General features: G+C 34.4%; 1 long non-coding RNA gene across 1 annotated transcript; it reads right to left on the reverse strand.

Moving 5' to 3' along the window:
* Nucleotides 1-2,374: 2,374 nt before the first annotated feature.
* LOC124896988 lies at nt 2,375-2,998 on the reverse strand. The gene is made up of 2 exons (XR_007053364.1): nt 2,719-2,998; nt 2,375-2,602 (listed from the first exon to the last, which is right to left on the reverse strand). It is a non-coding gene; the product is annotated as an uncharacterized LOC124896988 (long non-coding RNA).
* Between the last annotated feature and the right edge of the window lie 16,780 nt (nt 2,999-19,778).

Below are 19,778 nucleotides of genomic sequence, written 5' to 3' on the forward strand. Positions count from 1 at the left end.
ATAAAGGAGTGAAAGCACAAAAAATGCAGCTACTGTTCGGGAATGAAGAACAGGAGCTACAGGCCACCAAATCAAGATCCGTCAGTTCCTAATCAAATATTTAGATGAGAGGAACAAGCATTCCAAAAATCAGATCAATCGGACAAGAAACAAAGCGGAAATGACAATTTGAAGTTGACAGTTGTGGCTAAAATTTAGGTGCGAAAATCAGCTTTGTTTTTCTCTTTGGCTGCTGAAAACTCTCTTTTTGTGATGGTGAATAAGACCTGAAAAGATCAATATATATGCCCCATAGTAATTGGCCTATGGTCAAAAGTGGGTTGGTCCAAATTAGGTTTCATTTATCCACATAGGAAAGGAAAAAGACCCAATAACCCAACAACAACTGCTTTTGTTAATAAAACTGTAAACCTCCACTAATCTTAAATTAATTTTTATACATGGTCAAGTGGAATAGGATATTGAATAAATTATGAACTTGGTGAATTAATCATCAATTAAAATACAGTAATATCTAAAAAAATCAACACTTTGAATTGATCCTCGAAATATTCTTGGAGCCCCGAGAAAGCTAACTAAATATGTAAATTGACTAAAATGCACGTTTCAAACCTATTGAAATCATTATGATACTAATTCGAGATTTTCTCAATTGAAGGTTGACCATGATTGGACTAACGTTATTAAATTTCAAAAATTCAATTAATGACTTAAATCGCATTTGAAAACCCCAAGAATCGACACTACCTATTTTCTTAAGTCATCAATCATGTCTAAATACTACGAGGAGGGTTAAAATTAGAAAAAATTCACAAAACAACTTGAAGGGTTGTTACAAAATTTTATGGTGTTTTGAATAAGGTCAAGTGTCACAAACTTGAGGTAAAGTTATACGGTAGGTGTTTATGATTGTTCTTTTTTTTTTTTTACGAAGTTATAGTTGCTTGTTCACATATCTTATTTTAGATTGGCCAATGACCCTATCAGTACACCATTATTTCTTGTGTACAGATATTATACGTGTTTTTCTTTTATTGAGTGCAAACATTTTTTGACCATTGCATCAAGACCTCAGCTGTGTAGAGCAAATCTAGTTCGAGTTCAAGGGTGAGATACATATTTTGGGGCTGCCATGAGTGCTTCATTTTGCTCCTCTCCAGTTGTTTCGAACTTGGATGGTTTCCTACTCTTTGGTTGAACTCATTTTACTGATAATTGTTGTGTTTTGGTATAATGACTTTCAGATTTTATGGGTTGTTTAACCATTCGTTTATATTCCGCATTCGATATCCCTATAAGAATGTTCAAGATCTTGGTTTAATAATGAAAAATAAGTAGTTGCGTTATTTGGCTAAGTATTGGATTTGGTGTTTTGGGTTAGATGGTTCTGCTACTAGAGGATTAATGTGGGTGTCACTCACGACGGGTTGGGTCGTGACATTTTCATGAAGGGGTTCTAAATTTTTTTATATACTACATTAGGCATAGCGCACAACATTTAAATATTTATTTTAGCTAACAAATAAACACTTCATTTGAATGTTCATATCCGAATATATTAACTTGGTTTTAACTAACGGCTAAACACTCAAAGTTATTTTTACTATGTATCATAGACATTTGAAACAAGTAATGGCATAACTAATCTTAGCATTCTTGATATAACTTATTCAATACTATCTTATACACCACTGAGATATATCATATCGGAGGCAAATCCACCTTCAGTCGTACTGTGATCATGGGTAAATAACCAAAAAGTGTAGCCTAATTCGGATGGGGAAGTCAAGCTTGGGCTATAAAAGGAGGTCATATTGTGAACATTTAGTGAGGTTTGGCCATGAAAAAGAAACGTTATTCATTTCCTTGAAATTTTTAAATTTGAATTCGTGTTTGGCCATACTTTTTGCAAAGAAATATTTAAAATTGAATGTACAGTTTTTAAATATGATTTATATCTCTAATTTCTAAAAAATAGCAACATCACTCAGTTTGACTAATTACCTGACATATATAAACAAATTTGTTCTAAAAGAGTGATATATCAAAATATATAGTTACATGATTTCATGAATTAGATCATATATACATGCTACTAAATACTATTACAAATATTTTTTCACTTTATTTTGAATCTTTAATGTTAGAGTTGATGATGTGATTTTGTTTTGTTATAATTTTACAAGTAGTATTTCATTGATTAAATATACTTTTCTTAAAAAATATGACAGATGATTTACATGTGCAATATAATTTAAATTTGGTCATTTTAAAAATATTTTTCATATTTTCAAAACAACTTAAAATTGTATTTAACCAAATACTGATTTTTAAATAAAATATAAAAACTTCCAAAAAAAAGTAATAATGCTCATAGTCAAATGGATCCTTGAATTCTTTTTATTAGGAGGTTGCAAATCAAAAGATGGAGAATTGAAAAATAGTACTTCATAAACAACATAAGTCTTGATTACATTTGATTCATCAAGTTTATTTTCTAATTTATTATTGCTAAACAATTAGCATAATAGTATATGCCGTTCTAACTAGGTGCAATGTTTTGTTGAACACTCATCCCAGCAGCTGCTCATTAACTTCTTATCTAGTAAGAAAAAAATGTTAAATCAAGCCGTAAGTTTGACGTATTGTGACAAAAATAGATAGAAATAACAAATTAACTTATTTTCATATGAAAGATATGAAAGGAAGTATATATACCTTGTTTAAATTTGGAACAACGTTTCACAGAACAAGCAAGTTTACAATTGATCAATGCTCTAGAAGAAGGAGGAGTTGGATGGCAAACCTTATCAATACAACGTGACACACAATCAGGATAATAGAGACATGTGGCAGCACATTTTTGTGCACATTCTAAACTAGTTTCCGCATTACTATTTGCTACAAGAATCATGATAAGGAAAAATGGCAATGTTAAATTTTTTGTGAAATTCATATTTCTTAAAATATTTTTGAATATATTGTATGTTTTTAAAGACTTTTGTATGTGGGTGATTGTTAAGTTTTAAAGTAACCCTATTTATAACCAAAGATTTTGATTGAATGTAGGACAAGTTGGAAGGCAATCTGATAGTAAGATTATTCTATATGCAAGTAAATAAATACAGTTCAGTTTGGCTATAAACTTTTTTTGGTAATATACTTTGAGCATAATATTAGACTAGCAACTAGTATTGGTAATAGACCATAAAAAATTAAATTTTGTTTGGCTATAAATTTTTGGTAATGATTAATGACCATAAAATCTTAACCATTAATCATTTTTTGTTTAATATATAACTTTTGAAAAGTTTGATTTTTAATATATAACTTTTGAAAAGTTTGATTATCTTTTATTTTGATTGCAAATTAATTATTCACTTTTCAACTATATTTTTTAATTAGTCCCATCAAGAATCTATGATTTAGTTAATAAGTATTAAATCATCAATATTAGTTGTTATGTAATATTATCACATATATAGTAATATTGAAGTGAAAATTTTATGGTTCATATAAGAAATAGAAGAATATTTTTGTTATATAATATTATTTATTATATTATACTATTTGAACTGTAAAAATTATAATGTCCATATAAGAAATAATACTAGAAAAATGTTTGTTGTCTATTTCTTTGAAACATACAGCTTTAATTTTTCTTATTTGCTTACTTTTATTGCAAACATTTAATTCTTTAGTAACACAAAACTATAATTATTTTTATTTGATAATATTTAAACAGCAAATATTCTATTTGTTTTCCTATTAGTGCCAAGTATGTTGACTATAACTTTTTTGGGTAATACTTTGATTATAAATATTAGCTTACGAAAGTAAAATAAATATAGTACAATCTGCAGACTACAATTTGTACAAAATATTTTAATTATTATATTATGCAAACTCTAGCTTTTAATAATATATTTTTACTTTTAGTAGCAGCGTCAACGATACTTACGGGTAAGTCTAGCATGTCAAAGATTAATGTTTTCTTTAAATTGTGAGTTAAAAATTTCAGGCTAGGTAGTCTTGGACGAAATCCACATATAGCATAGTCTAGGGCAATTTGAGAATGAATTAGTTAAAGGCAATATAATTCGAAGTGATTTTATGATAGTCGAGACAATAACAAATTCATAGAAACTTTTGAATGTGAATTAAGGTGAGTAGAATTCCGATATCAAAGTTGACGTAATAAGAATTGATTTGAGATGTCGAAATTTAAGGGTGTGGGTGAAAAAGAAAAAATTGGGAGCAATCCTGATTTGCTAAAAATGGTAGACTGCTACCACTATACAATTATAGTGGAAATTTTTCCGCTATAGATGGAGTCAGCTTTGGTCAATCCCGTGATTATGAAATATACGTTGATTAATGCAAAAAATTCTCTAAAAACGTTACTTTAATTCTACTTTAGTTTTGGGGACAGTTGTGGTTATTTAAGACAAACTTCACCTATTTTCATCAAAACTCTTTGTTAAGATAAATTAATCCCCTTTATTAACTAGTTTTTGAATTAGTAACTAATAGAATTACTAGTTTCGATTTTTGGGTAGGATTTAATTTGACCAAATAAATTTTTCTAGTGCAATTAGATGAATTGGGTAAAAAGCCCTTGAATTTTAGTTAAATTATCCTTGCATGACTATAATTCACCATTGTAATCAAGAAATTGATAGGATTAAGGTGGCAAGATGATAGAAACCCCTATAATGGGAGGAATGATCATGTATTTGACCTTGGAAAATCAGGATTAGGTCATAATCTTTGATATTGCTTGATCATTCGATTAATTATATGTTGTATTAATGTTTTTAAACCACAATCAAGTCAAAGGCAAGACTCAAATTCGTTATAACATTGCGGGACTTGGATTGAGGTAGGTAATAATTTAATGTAGTTGAAACTAACTTATTTTTTTGTGTGCATGTTAACTATTTCTTCGCATTCTTGTTATAATTCATGTTCAAGGAAAGTGAAAGACTAGTTGATAGCCTAAATGTTAATCACACACGGTAAAATTATTATTAAAAGCTTGTTGATTTTACAAGTGTGATTACTGCTATCATTGTGATTGTGATTATTGTAGGATGTATCAGTATTTGAACATTTTCATAGAATTGGTTGATATAAGGTTGGCAGGCATTATATATCTGAAAATTTTGGTACATGGATAAGAGCTCATCCCTTACCAGTGGCGGACCTAGAATTTTCACTGAGGGAGTTCAGAAGTAAATATACGGACTCGTCAAAGGGGGTTCAACATACACTATATATACATAAAAATATTTTTCACCATATAAAAATAGTAAAATTTTCCGACAAAGGGAGTTCGGATGAACCCCCTGAAATGTAGTGGCTCCGCCACTGTCCCCTACAGGTCATGACTTGTGAGTGATCACAAGACTCTGAGCATGTATGTACATGGTATTGACAAGTGTGACAATTTCTTGTGTGAACTGAATTTATGTGATGAATTGTTATATTTGGTTTCATGAGTGAACCAAAATTCATGATTATTAATATTGTTATTGTTGGAATGCATTTTTAAGTTGTCGGACTAAATTACAAATGATTGACATAATTCTTACTTGTCTATCTACTTATGTGTTTGACATATGATTAATATATTCTTGTTTAGTCGTGGATTATTGACTTGCGTTCTTATTGGTGGTCATCATCTTGACTTGAGTTGTTATCCCTTATGACTTGTACTTAGCTGAATTTGTCACGAGTCAAAATAAAAAATGTGATGGCACCTATCCAATCCTCCATGATAGGTAAGTCAAGAATTCAATCCCAAACACAATATCGCAAATGTATAGAAGCGAATGAAAATAAGAACATAATAAATTCCAAATAATCTCAAAGGTAGATTTACAGAATAATATAGCCACAGTTGAAATGTAGATAATCTCAGGTCTGATAGTCACAAATATAAGGCAATAAATACCAAAATTAAAAAAAAGTCCGAGTATTCCAAAATTTGAAAAATGCATAAAAATAAAGGTGAAGGAGGTTTCAGTAGTCTCTGAAATCAATAGCAGCTACCTCGAATCTCCAAAGATGCTAACATAGAATACACCATAGGAATTAGTGCCCAGAGGTCATTAGATCAGTACCTGCACGTAAGGTGTAGAAAAGAAAGGGTGAGTACGGAATCACATGTACTCAGCAAGCATCATCGATTGATCCTACACCACGTCAATCATCTAAAATAATCATATAGCCTGCACTCGGGAGAGCCACTCAAACCTAACTGAATAATCATGTCTAACAGTCATAAGTGTCACGCCCTTTTTTTTAACTCGAAAAGATTATATTTTAAAGTTTAAAAGGGTTTTTATTATTAAAGTGAAAAAAGATTAATTTATTTTGAAAAGGACCTTTTATATTCAAAACTCAGAATCGCCACTTGGCATAAATCGGGTGTGCCAAGTCACCCTTGGATATCCTTTCTCAAAACGTTTTTGACTCTTTTAAATTGATTTGCAAACAGAGATTCCGGTTAAGGAATTTTGATGACCGAGGGGAAGGTGTTAGGCACCCCTCGGTCCCGTCGTTTGACCATGGTCTCTTGATGGAGCATATCGGCTAATTTGACATTACGAATGTATAAACCACATAAAAATACATAAAACAATCAAACAAACAAACAAAACAATACAAATCCAAAATATAGTGTCCAGTCTAATTATACAGTCCCTAAATAGAAAAATGCAGAAATATAAACCTACGCTAACCTACACTATTCCTAAACTACTCTCCAATGATTTACCCGATGCCTCGGGCCTTCATCACGGACGTCCTCCAAATGCAAAATGCTTCGGGGCATTTCCCGAAAAATAAATACAAGTGATCACGGGGCATTTTTTGACTAAAATCATACATTTCCAAATGCAAGAACTAAAACTAAACCATTCAACTCAAATTCCACATTCAAACATTCAATAAGAATAAAACTTATTCCTAATTTTTTGCCTATCCGAACCTACTTTTGCCTATCCATTTCAACATATTATGTTGCTATCGAAGAGTTGACAATTAGACGCAAAGTAAAAATAATAATGAATCAAAACAGCTAATTTACTCATCTTTTATAAAATTTTGATCCCCCCGAATCCATTAACCAATGATTAACACATGCTTCGATTATCAATTCAAGTTTTCGACGTTCAAAATCCATCATCCACCAATACACAATCAAGATTCAAACATACCAAACACACAAATAATTCATGATGACATAAAATTAAAGGAAGAGAGGATAGAATTGGACCTTCTGAATGATTTTGATTAACTTAATAAGATGATAAAAGCTGCCCAGCACCTCGAAGAATACCAACGAAGTCTCAACTCTTCAAATCAGTAGAAAAACTGCCCAGAAACACGAAGAAATGCTAAGACAGATGAACCCAAAACCCTAACAACCTGACAGACTACCAAAGCCCAGTGTAGATCGAGCTCTGGTGAGCTTCAGCGGAAGTGGAAATGGCGGGTCAAGATAGATTCCAGCGCGTTTTGACGTTTTCAGGTCGAATTTGCTTGGAAAATCACGGGAAATGAAAAAATTAGAGGATTTCAAAGATGGGTACGTTGAATAGACGAACTATTCACTAATTCCAGCAAAAAATTCATTGAAAATTCTAGAAAAACGATCGGATTTCTCCCTCCTTGATCTCTCACTCTCGATCTGCTCTTCTCCCCCTCTCCCCGATCTCTCAATCTCTCTCTTATTCTCTATCTCCCTTGTCTCTCGATTTCTCCCTCTCACTACTTCTCCTATGGTGAGAGTAGTATATGTGCATGAATCAGTGGAGAAGGAGATCCTATGGGTGCGACTGTGTTTGTCAAATTCTGTATATAAAAATAGAGGAGGTGATCTCCCTTTTTCTCCCTTCTGTGTATGCTGTGTGTTCTTGTTTTGGAAATGGAAAAAGTGATGCTGAGTATATGTGCCTGAGCTCCTTTTTTCGTCTATGTGTGTATAAAATGGTGAGGTATGAGTGATGTAGTGTATTCAAATGGAAGATGAAGAATGTTTTTTTTTTGTGGGTTCCCCTTTTACCTTTTTGTTTTGTATTCTCTTATGGACCAAGAATGAAAAAATATGAGGGAAATTGGGTGGGGTCACGTGGGTAGTGAGGCGGGGTAGGGGTAGTTAGGTTGTTAATTTGTTATGGATTGGAATATTGTTATTTTTTGTATTTTTATGGGGGGTATAACTAAATGATTGAGGGTATAGGATATCATAAGGTAAAAAATGAATAAATTGGGCTTCGGGAGGGACAAAATTAGGTGTTTACATGCCCCTTTTTGGGTGTAAACACAAAGTGTTTTCAGACAAAAAAGTTAAAAATGAGATCAAATTTTGACCCGACCATTATTCAAAGAAAGAATTAGAAGAAAGAAGGACAATCGAGTTGGACTTAGGACATCCTACCTACCTAAGTTATGACAGAGTCAAATCACAGGTATCTCAAATGGATGGAAAGAGAGGAACTATACCGAGTTGGAGAGTCGAGTGAGGTTCTATCGAGGTTCCGGTCCGCGGCTCTATCATTACATCAAAAATGAAATTACAAGTTAAAAATAATAAAATTACAAAAATCCTATCTATGCAGCTTCTTTTGGACTCTTGACTTGAGTTTCATCACCCTATTCTTCAGGCGAGCTCCTGACTTGCAATTTTTCAACTTGTTGCTTGGTTGTCAATTGTTCACCATGTTGCTTGACTTTCAATTTCATCACCCTGTTCTTTAGGTGGGCTCCTGACTTTTAATTTCGTCACCTTATTCTTCAAGCGGGCTCCTGACTTGCAATTTCATCACCCTGTTCTTCAGGCGAGCTCCTTCAATCAAGATCAAAACTAGAAAGAAAATTATCCCTAACAAAAATTAAGATAAAGAAAGATTTCATTTTTCTGAAAGTAATGTCCCATTTTCTAGGAGGGTCCTGAACAATAAGTAAATTTCTATTTTCCAGGAGAGTCCTGACCAAAAAGTAAATTTCCATTTTCCAAGAGGGTCCTGAACAGAAAGTAAATTACCATTTTTCAGGAGGGTCCTGAACAAAAAGTAAATTCCTATTTTCTAGGAGGGCCCCGAATAGAAAGTAAATTCCCATTTTCCAGGAGGGTCCTGAATAGAAAGTAAATTCTCATTTTTCAGGAAGGACCTGAACATGAAGTAAATTCCCATTTTCTAGGAGGGTCCTGAACATGAAGTAAATTCCTATTTTTCAGGAAGGTCCTGAACATGAAGTAAATTCTCATTTTTCATGAGGGTCCTGAACATGAAGTAAATTTTCATTTTTTAGGAGGATCCTGAACATAAAGTAAATTTTCATTTTTCAGAAGGGTCCTGAACATAAAGTAAATTCTCATTTTCCTGGAGAGTCCTGAACATGAAGTGAATTTCCATTTTGCAGGAGGGTCCTAAACATAAAGTAAATTTCCATTTCTAGGAGGGTCCTGAACAGAAAGTAAATTCCCATTTTCCAGTTTCCAGGAGGGTCTTGAACAGAAAGTAAATTCCCATTTTCCAGGAGGGTCCTGAACAGAAAGTAAATTCTCATTTTCCAGGAGTGTCCTGAACATAAGGTAATTTTATTTTTCAGGATGGTCCTGAACAGAAAGTAAATTTTCATTTTTCAGAAGGGTCCTGAAAATAAAGTAAATTTCTATTTTTCAGGAGGGTCCTGAACATAAAGTAAATTCCCATTTTTCAGGAGGATCCTGAACATAAAGTAGATTTCCATTTTTCAGGAGGGTCCTGAATATAAAGTAAATTCCCCAAATATGCTTCCCAACGGTAGCTGAACTTACTGAACAAAAACTTTACCCCTGTTTCATCAAAGAAAAATTATGAGTTTAAAATAGGATGGTTGGCTTGCGGTTTTTGCATTTGAGGAGATTTTTCTTGCACTTGTATCATTCAGATCTTGCTTTCAATCATTAGCATATTTCATTGCCTTATTTCACCGTTGGTCCAAACTCAGAATATTAAGAGTGACTCTGAAACAAACACAGTATCTTTGCTTTGCTATGTTTCTCAGACAATCCCATTTAGACCTTGGTATTTCCATAAATTCCCTAAATTTTGGTGTTGACAACAACCTTCTGCATGCCTTTTCCTGACTTACAATCTTGTTTCTTTCATGTGCTGGCCCTTTGTCTTGCTTTGTGCAATTGAAGAAGCTGGTAGCCAGTTTTGAAATCTTTTCTCACTTATTTTAATATGGACTTGACCCAAAGACAAGAGAAAAAAATGACAATGATTTTTTTTATTTGGATAACTGACTAAAGAAAATAAAATAAAAAAATAGAGAAGGAAGAAAAGATAATGAATGTCCCTATTTGAAACAAAGAAATAAAAAATTTATCTAGAAATGACAATCAACTATAATGATTATGCCATGCATTTTGGATTAATCTGCCTGATCTTTCCATCCACACTTTCTACCAGTTGTTTTTGAGTTAATGGCCTTGGAACTGAGTTGTTTCCTTAGGTCAATTGCATTTAAGACCTCATTCGACTAGAGACACCTTGAACGGCTTTCGCCATCAAGCCTCTCTCACTTTTCTCTCATCTCATCATCAACTTATGGTGCTCGTGAAGGTTTTCACCAATTAGACTCTCTTATTTTATTTCTCTCAACTTACCATTGTCTTACGGTGCCCAAAAAAATTTTCACCAATAAGACTCTCATTTTTATTTCTCTCTTGATTTCTTATGCGGAGGAAGACAAGTAGTTCCTAAATGCATCATCATATACCTCACATGCTTAGCCTTAACATCCTCAAAGATTGATCTGAAGGTCTTTCATTAGTTGCAACTTGGCTTTTGGATAAGGTTAGAAACAAAAGATGGCATGAGGCCTAAATGACACTTGAAATGAGGTGAGACTTACAACTTTTGGAATCGATTCAAATAATGAATATTAACTCATTCCCCAATTTCTTTTGACTGGGCAATTCTAAATTTTTATTTGGTTGGACCGAGCCCAGAATAGGGCAGCCTACGTATCTCGCCCCCGAGAGAGGAGAATCAGGTCACGCGTAGTTCTGGCAGCTTATTCTTTTGATTGATTCTGATTTTTTTCTTTTATTGACTTTTTTTTTTGAAATTTTCCTGACTCTATTTTTCTGGACACTCTTCTCTTTACTTTCTTTTTGGACATATTTTCTTCTTTTTTTTTTCTTTTTTTTTTCTGACTCTATTGTTTTGTTCGACTCTTTTCTTTTGAGCTTTGCTGACTCTATTTTGATTCCAAAAGAAGAGTATGAAAGAAAATAACACTAAGGCTCAAATGGGGGTAAACAAAGGATGACACAATATTTGGATAGCAGAATGAAATGATTTCATTATATCAATCCTTAAAGATGATAGTACATAGCATGCAATGTAAAAGTATATGATCAATATCACTTATGACATATTTTACAACACTAACTTTCCCCGAGAACGCGTGCCACCTCTTCTTCTACACTTGTCAAACATATAACTCCACCTTTGTTGTACAGCCCTCACATTAAATGACTTATGCTTTCGTGGAGTTGATTGTTATTCTGTTCCTCGGGATCACACATCCACTATTTGACCTAATTGAGTCATGTTTTTCAATTGATGATCAAGTTATTCTTGTGATTCTTAAAATAATTGCCTTAATTTTGAAAGAAGGCTTCAACATGGTCACCAAATGTGTCCTTACTCTATCAATTTTCTCAGATGCTTTTTCTAACTTTAGCCCTTTGATTCAAAGTTCATGCTTAAACTAGATTTTAAGATCTGGCTAAAAATTTCGCTAGTATATCATATCACTAGAGCCAACATAAAATGTATTATGTAAAGAAAACAAACAAACAACACAAATTTAAAACAGAAAGGAAAAAAACACACTCCATTTAATTAAAATGAAAGACAGAAGGGTTTGAATATAAATGACACAAGGACAAAACTAGATAGATCCCGAACTACAACCTTGAAATAATTTGAAAAACAGAAAAAAAAAAAAAAAAAAACAAAATACCAGACCTCCTCCTAGTAGGGAGAGGGGTGATTTCTCAATTGCTTAGTTTGACAACTTAGCCACTGATTTGCATATCAACATTACTAGATCTTCCACCACAATCAACGTTCTGCACCATAATTGATTTATCTTGAATCATCTTTTTAATTTCTCTTTTCAAAGCACGGTTATCTTCAATATTGCGTCCTTGAACATCAGAATGATATGCACATTATACAATAAGATCAAAACTTCTTGAATTCAGGTCAGGAGTATACCCAAGGATATGAGTGATCATGTCCCACTGTACCAATATTTGGAATAAACTTGTATACGATTCTCCAATTTGCGTGAAACTATCCTTAGGATTCTACCTCTTCTCATTATTTGAATTGAATCAAACATCGAGCCTAGTAGGGATTTGATATGTTTGTGGAGTTAGAGGGTAAATCTTAGGCTTTGGTGCACGCCATTGTGAGTAAGAATGGAGTTGAGCGTATGGTTGTGCGTAGTATACTAGATAGGGAGGTGGGGAAATAGAGTATAATGAACTTTAGGAGTCATTATAGAGATCTTGGGAATGAATTTGGGCTTGAGACCGATGGTAATGATGATGTCGTCTTCTTGGATGTGCCAGTTCTCCAACTACAATAGCAATTACATCTTTCTCATTCTTTTTCCCTCCAGTTTCCTTTAATTGATTGCAATATTGTCCCAAATGTTTCACAGATTCCTCATGTCTATGTTGCTCCTCATATTTTGACATCTCAAGGATTGAAGAAAGGTTAATACTTGAAGACGTGCCCTAGTTTTTATATGAAACATCTTCTTTACCCGCCAGTCCTAGGGAACTTTTCATAGCATCTTCTGTACCCTTCATTTCCCCAACCATTTTATCTGGCTCTTCAGGAACGCTAGGATTTTTGTTAAGAAATTTTGATGGTCCAATAGCTTAAATGTAGGCTCAAGATGATACAAGTATGATCATAATCATGACACTTTTGAGTATTTTTGAAGACTAGTCACTAAATGGATCTTTTGTCATTTCTCTATTATTTGTAATGTTGTATAAATAGAACCTTGTAGGGTTTATTTTCTTAGTTTATGCTTGATATTGAATACACTACTCTTGTGAGAGAGAGTTCTCAAAACTGAAATTAGCACATAGCATAAGGGTGGATTCTCTTGTGTGTTGCAAAACTTGAGACTTTGGTGCTTTGAGAGGTGGATGCCCCTCTTGTGTCATTGTAAGAGTTAGATGTTTGTTGTATAAAGTGTTAAAGATCCAAGAGTGAATATTATCTTGGGTTGTTAAGACTACATCAACACTTATCTAACCATCTATCTTTGTTTCTTGTCCTAATCTTGTAGTTTGTGTTGTTGTTGTTCAAGCAGTTTGGTTATTGTGGTTGTAACATTGTTGTTCTTCATTTTTATTGTCATAATATAGTTTGGTTTTCTGCTGGAAATTAGGTGTTGAACACATCATTACATGGTGTTCTTGTTTGTTCTTGAATCCGAGAGGGGTCACCAAAAGAGGTCCATAGTTCCTTGAACTAGTGGACTATTTTGGTGTTTGTTTTCTTGTGTTCTTGGGCTGTATTGTATCATTTGCCATCAAATAAAGGTTTGATTTTGTCCCAAAAAAATCAATCTTGGGATTGTTATCTTGAAAATTAACAAAAAAAAAGTGTAAAGGAAGAAAAAGAAAAAAAGTTACTGTTCGCGTTTTTAGGGTCTTTCAAAAAAACTTGATTTTTGTGTGTTTCTAGTGTTAGATCATTGTTCCCTAACACTATTAGAGTCTAGAAATTGAAAATCCCAACTAAAAAGAAGTGTCAAAATCGAAAATCCCCCAATAAAAAAACTAAACCCGTTTTTGACCTTAGGTCAAATTTTGAGTTTTTGATTTTGTGTTTTTCTTGTGTTTTTAGTGTTAGATTTGTGTTCTCTAACACTATAGATGTATAGGGTTAGAATTTGAGCTAAATTGGAGGTTATTTGAGACATCCACCATTGTTAAGCTTGAGTTTGAAGAAACCTTAAGGTGGGATCTAAGTGTGGGAGGTTGTTTTGAACTCACGTGTGTTTTGTTTTGTAGAATTTGTATTGTATTGTTGTGTGTGGCTTTGTGGAATGATTGTGTGTCTTGTTGGACCGTAAATTGAAGGGTTATTTTTGGTATAACCAAAATGGAACCCGAGGCTTCAAATGCTCAAACAATGGATAGTAATGTCATCAATCTCATTTTGGCTCTCCTTGAAACTATGTCCCGAGATATGGCTAGGTTGAATGTGGGTCTTGAGAAATTAGATACGGATGTAGCATCAATAAGTGGGAGATTAGAATGTGTGGAAATCCAAAGGAGTCGACCTTCCACACCTCAAAACAATTCCCCAACTAATACTCCCGGGACCATGCACCAAATACTATATCCACCAATTGCCACAAATCCAACCAATCTCTACTCCTGAAGCCAAGAACAAGATAGACCAAACCATCCTCCACTCTACCAAATCCAACAAGAAGGGCTTGGAACCCAAATGCCACCACCAAACCCAAACCCTCTTATCCAAACTCAGCTTGACCAAAGACCCCACAATCCAAATCCAATCCCTCCACTATAAGCTTCACTTAACCCAAATAGACCCATCCATGTTGAGGGCTATGGTAGGGTAGAACAACATAATGGTTATGGGCCGTATGATGATATTTACTTGAGGTAAGAAAGAATGAAGGGTATACATGGGGATTTAGACCGAGAGGTGAGATATGGCCATCCAAATCGAAATGTAGGTCTCAATTCCATCAAAGTGAGCTTTCCCATTTTCAAAGGTGAGAGTGATCCTAAAGCCTACCTTGCATGGGAGTCGTCTTATGACAAGATCTTCCAACTTAATGATCTCACCGAAGAAAAAAAAAGTTGCTATGCTATAGCTCACGTCGAAGGGTATGCTAATACATAGTGGGAGTCTGTTAAACGGTTTGAGAATGAGATGATTGGGGGACAACCTCCTCCTTGGTTTTGGTTAAAGAACCTTATGCGGCAATAGTACTTTCCTGAGACTTATAGGATATGCTTCAATGTTAAACGGTTTGAGAATGAGCTTCTTGCCAAATTGTATAATTTGAGGCAAGGGAGCAAGAGTGTCATGGCTTACTACGATGAATTTCAACAATTGATGTTGAAACTTGACCACCGAGGTAAGCAAGTAAGTCATGACATTGTGTGCTTCAAGGTTAGGTTAAACAAGGACATCTCCACTCGCATGAAACTTCACAAATTCGACACCGCAGATGGCATCTTCCACTCGGCTTTAGAGGTTGAGAGGGAGCTCAAAGAGAACTCATTCATGGCTAACCAACCCGAGGCCACTAAGGTTTTCAAAAAACATCCTCCAAGGTATGAAGGTAAATTGAATTCTACTTCCAATCCCAAGGGGTTTTAATGTTTCAAGCGTCAAGGGTGGGGGCACAAGGCTAGTGAGTGCCCAAACCGGCGGACTATGATCCTAAGAGGGGGTAGATTGAACTAGTGGACTGTTTTGGTGTTTGTTTTCTTGTGTTATTGGGCTGTATTGTAGGACAAGAGTATAACAATGACCACGACAAGAGTATAACAATCATCACCAAGAGTATCGAGCATGGGTCCACTAACAGCATGGGGAAGCACAACTGTTGGGCAGCTAGCCAATGTGGATGTCTCAGCAGAGGATTGAGCAACAAAATTGCAGACGACATGTGGTGTTGTTAATGTAGTTGGCTTATACTGAGGTACTGGAGAAAGAGTGACAGAAGTATTGAGATTCTTTTGGATTTGAATGAATTCTGAGGCATGTTGTGGTGCATCAACAACATTAGGACATGGAGCTTGCAATTGTAATGAAAAACTCAGGGTATTTGCGGGGTCAATAGTAAGGAATAGAGGAGGAGGTAACCCACTGACCCTAGCTTGATACATTTCCATCGTTTGTTGCGTTAGTCTCAAATTCTCTTCCTATAAACTCTCAATTTCTTGACTCTTGGTTTGATCCATGATGTCACTCTCTATATCCTTGTTGGACACAACTAACCCTTCCTTGGATTTAGTGTGATATGAAGGACCAACCAGGATGCCACAAACCAACCACCTTAAAGTTACTGAACAAGAGGTAACAAATGCGTTAGAGTTCAGCATTTTTTTCAAAGCCTGTCTTATTTCTTCTTTTTTTTTTGAAAAAAAAAAAGATCACCGAACCCAAGAAGGACACCTACGTATCTCACTCCCGAGAGAGGAGAATCTGGTGTGCGTAGTTCGTGAAGTCTTGCCAAAATGGCCAATTAAACTCTTTTTATTTTACTTGACACTTTAAAAAGAAAAGAAAATAACAAATTGTCAAAAGAATTGACGAAAATCTTTTTGCATTTATCACGTTTAAAATTTCTATACAAAATGAAACATATGATTACCAAAGAAAAATCTTTTGGGGTTTTCGATTTTTAATTTCATACGAAAATGAAACTTAAAGCTATTAAAGGAAAGTCTTTTTGTAGCTTTCTTTTAAAGATGTAAATGAAATACCTACTCTAAAAGAAGAGTAAAGAAAATCTTTTTGAATTTTTCAGATTTCTATACAAAATGAAACCTATGATTACTAAAGAAAATCTTTTTGGATTTTGAATTTCATATGAAAATGAAACTTGAAGCTATTAACAAAAAAACTTTTTGTGATGTTCTTTTAAAGATGTATAGGAAACACCTACTCTAAATGAAGAGTTAAGAATTTTTTTTGAATTTTTTAAATAAGATCCCCGAACCAACAATAGGCTGCCTACATATCTCACTTTTGAAAGAGGAGAATCAGAGGTGCGTAGTTCGCCCAGATTGGACAATTAAGGATTAAATAGCAAACTAAATCTTGACTTAGGAGCCATTACCAAAGACAAACGATGAAAAATGACAATAAAATCTTTTTTGAAATTTTAATTTGACACTTCACATAAAAATGACACCAACAACTATGAAAGCAAAAAACATTTTGGATTTTTGTTATATGAAAAGTACAAAACTTCTATCATTTTTTGAATTTTCCTTTCATAAAAAGCTCCTAAAAAAAATCTATTTTGGAGTTTTCGAATTGTGAATGCTTACTAAAGAAGACAAAGAAAAATCTTTATGATGTTTTTCGATTTTTGACAAATGAGTGCAAAGGTAAAAATCTTTTTGAATTGTTAAATTTTTGGAAAACAAAAGCCATAAAGAACTCTAAAAACTATGACACTCTTCTTTTGACTCACTTTTTATTTTTCTCTCTTTTTTCGACACTGTCTTGTCTACACACTTTACTTCGAACACATGCTTTCCCTAAATCAGTCCATCAAATGACCACATTACCCTCAGAGATGCAACATTTAGGACGTAGGGATGCTTTAGAGGTGAGTCTCCAACAAAGGACCAAGTGGGCCCCGCTAGGTCTCAATATGATGCACATAAGCATGATCTAAAGGCTGACCTACGTTGGGGTTCACTAACAAGGCTGTTCGGGGGAGCATATGGTCGATAGTGGTTGCGACAGCTTTCCACCCCCTTCATACGTCCAACGGCTCCCCTCCTAAAATAAGGGCGACTCAACTAGAGTTCATGAACACGACGTGCATTCTGAGACTTGTTGCAGAAAGAATTGACTCGGGTTATGCAAATAATGCCAGATATAAAGCGGTAACACATAAGAGGAAAAATTATGAACAAAGAGCACGTAGGCACTCAACAATGATAAAATAAACACAAACAATAACACAAACCATGTCTACACACCTATAATACCAAACTAAGCCAATAAAAGTCCAAAAAAATAAGTTGGAATTCTAAAAAGTCCCCAGCAGAGTCGCAAGAATTGTCACACCCCTTTTTTTAACTCGAAAAGATTATATTTTAAAGTTTGAAAGGTTTTTATTATTAAAGTGACAAAATATGAATTTATTTCGAAAAGGACCTTTTATATTCAAAACTCAGAGTCGCCACTTAGCATAAATCGGGTGTGTTAAGTCACCCTTGGATATCCCTTTTCAAAACGTTTTTGACTCTTTTAAACTAGTTTGCGAACAGAGATTTCGGTTAAGGAATTCTGTTGACCGAGGGGAAGGTGTTTGGCACCCCCCAATTCCGTGGTTCAACCACGAATGCTTGATGGAGCATATCGGCTAATTTGACATTACGAATGTATAAACCACATAAAAACACATAAAACAATCAAACAAACAAACAAAACAATACAAATCCAAAATATAGTGTCCAGTCCAATTATACAGTCCCTAAATAGAAAAATGCGAAAATGTAAACCTACACTAACCTACACTATTCCTAAACTATGCTCCAATGTTTTACCCGATGTCTTGGGCCTTCATCACGTCCTCTAAATACAAAATGCTTCGGGGTATTCCCCGACGAAGAAATACAAGTGATCACGGGGCATTTTCCGACTAAAAGAATACATTTCCAAATGCAAGAACTAAAACCAAACCATTCAACTCAAATTCCACATTCAAACATTCAATAAGAAAAACACTTATTCCTAAATTTTTGCCTACCCGAACTTACTTTTGCCTATCCATTTCAACATATTATGATACTATCGAGGAGTTGACAATTTTATGCAAAGTAACAATAACAATGAATCAAAACAACTAATTTAATCATCTTTTATCAAACTTCGATCCCCCGAATCCATTAACCAATGATTAATACATGTTTCGATTATCAATTCAAATTTTCAACGTTCAAAATCCAACATCCACCAATACACAATCAAGATTCAAACGTACCAAACACACAAATCATTCACGATGACATAAAATTAAAGGAAAAGAGGATAGAATTGGACCTTTCGAATACTTTCGATTAATTTAATAAGATGATAAAAGCTGCCCGGCACCTCGAAGAATACTAACGAAGTCTCGAATCTTCAAATCAGTAGAAAAACAACCCAGAAATGCGAAGAAACGCGAAGATAGATTAACCCAAAACCCCAACAACGCGACAGAAAACCAAAGCCTAGTGTAGACCGAGCTTCGGTGAGCTCTGTTAGCAGCAGAAACGGCGGGTCAAGACAAATTCCAATGCATTTTGACATTTTCAGGCCGAATTCGCTTGAAAAATCACGGGAAATGAAAAAATTGGAGTATTTCAGAGCTGGGTACGTTGAATAGACGAACTAGTCACTAATTCTGATGAAAATTTTGTTGGAAATTCTAGAAAAATGACCTAATTTCTCCCTCCCCAATCTCTCACTCTCGATCTGCTTTTCTCCCCCTCTCTCTGATCTCTCTCTTTTCCTTTCTCTATCTTCCTCGTCTCTCAATTTCTCTCTCTTACTACTTCTCCGATGGTGAGCGTGGTATACATGCGTGAATCAGCGGAGAAGAAGATTATATGGGTTCTACTATGTTTGTCGAATTCTCTATATAAAAATGGAGGAGATGATCTCCCTTTTTCTCCTTTCTATGTGTGCTATGTGTTCTTGTTTTGGAAATGGAAAAAGTAATGCTGAGTATGTGTGCCTGAGCTCCTTTTTCCGTCTGTGTGTGTATAAAAATGGTGAGGTATGAATGATGTAGTGTATTCAAATGGAGGATGAAGAATGTTTTCCTTTTTGTGGGTCCCCTTTTACCTTTTTGTTTTGTATTCTATTATGGACCAAGAAAGAAAAAATGTGAGGGGAATTGGGTGGGGTGACGTGGGTAGTGAGGTAGGGTAGGGGTAGTTAGGTTGTTAATTTGTTATGGATTGG

Source organism: Capsicum annuum, chromosome 3, assembly GCF_002878395.1.
Source record: "Capsicum annuum cultivar UCD-10X-F1 chromosome 3, UCD10Xv1.1, whole genome shotgun sequence".
Classification (NCBI taxonomy): domain Eukaryota; kingdom Viridiplantae; phylum Streptophyta; class Magnoliopsida; order Solanales; family Solanaceae; genus Capsicum; species Capsicum annuum.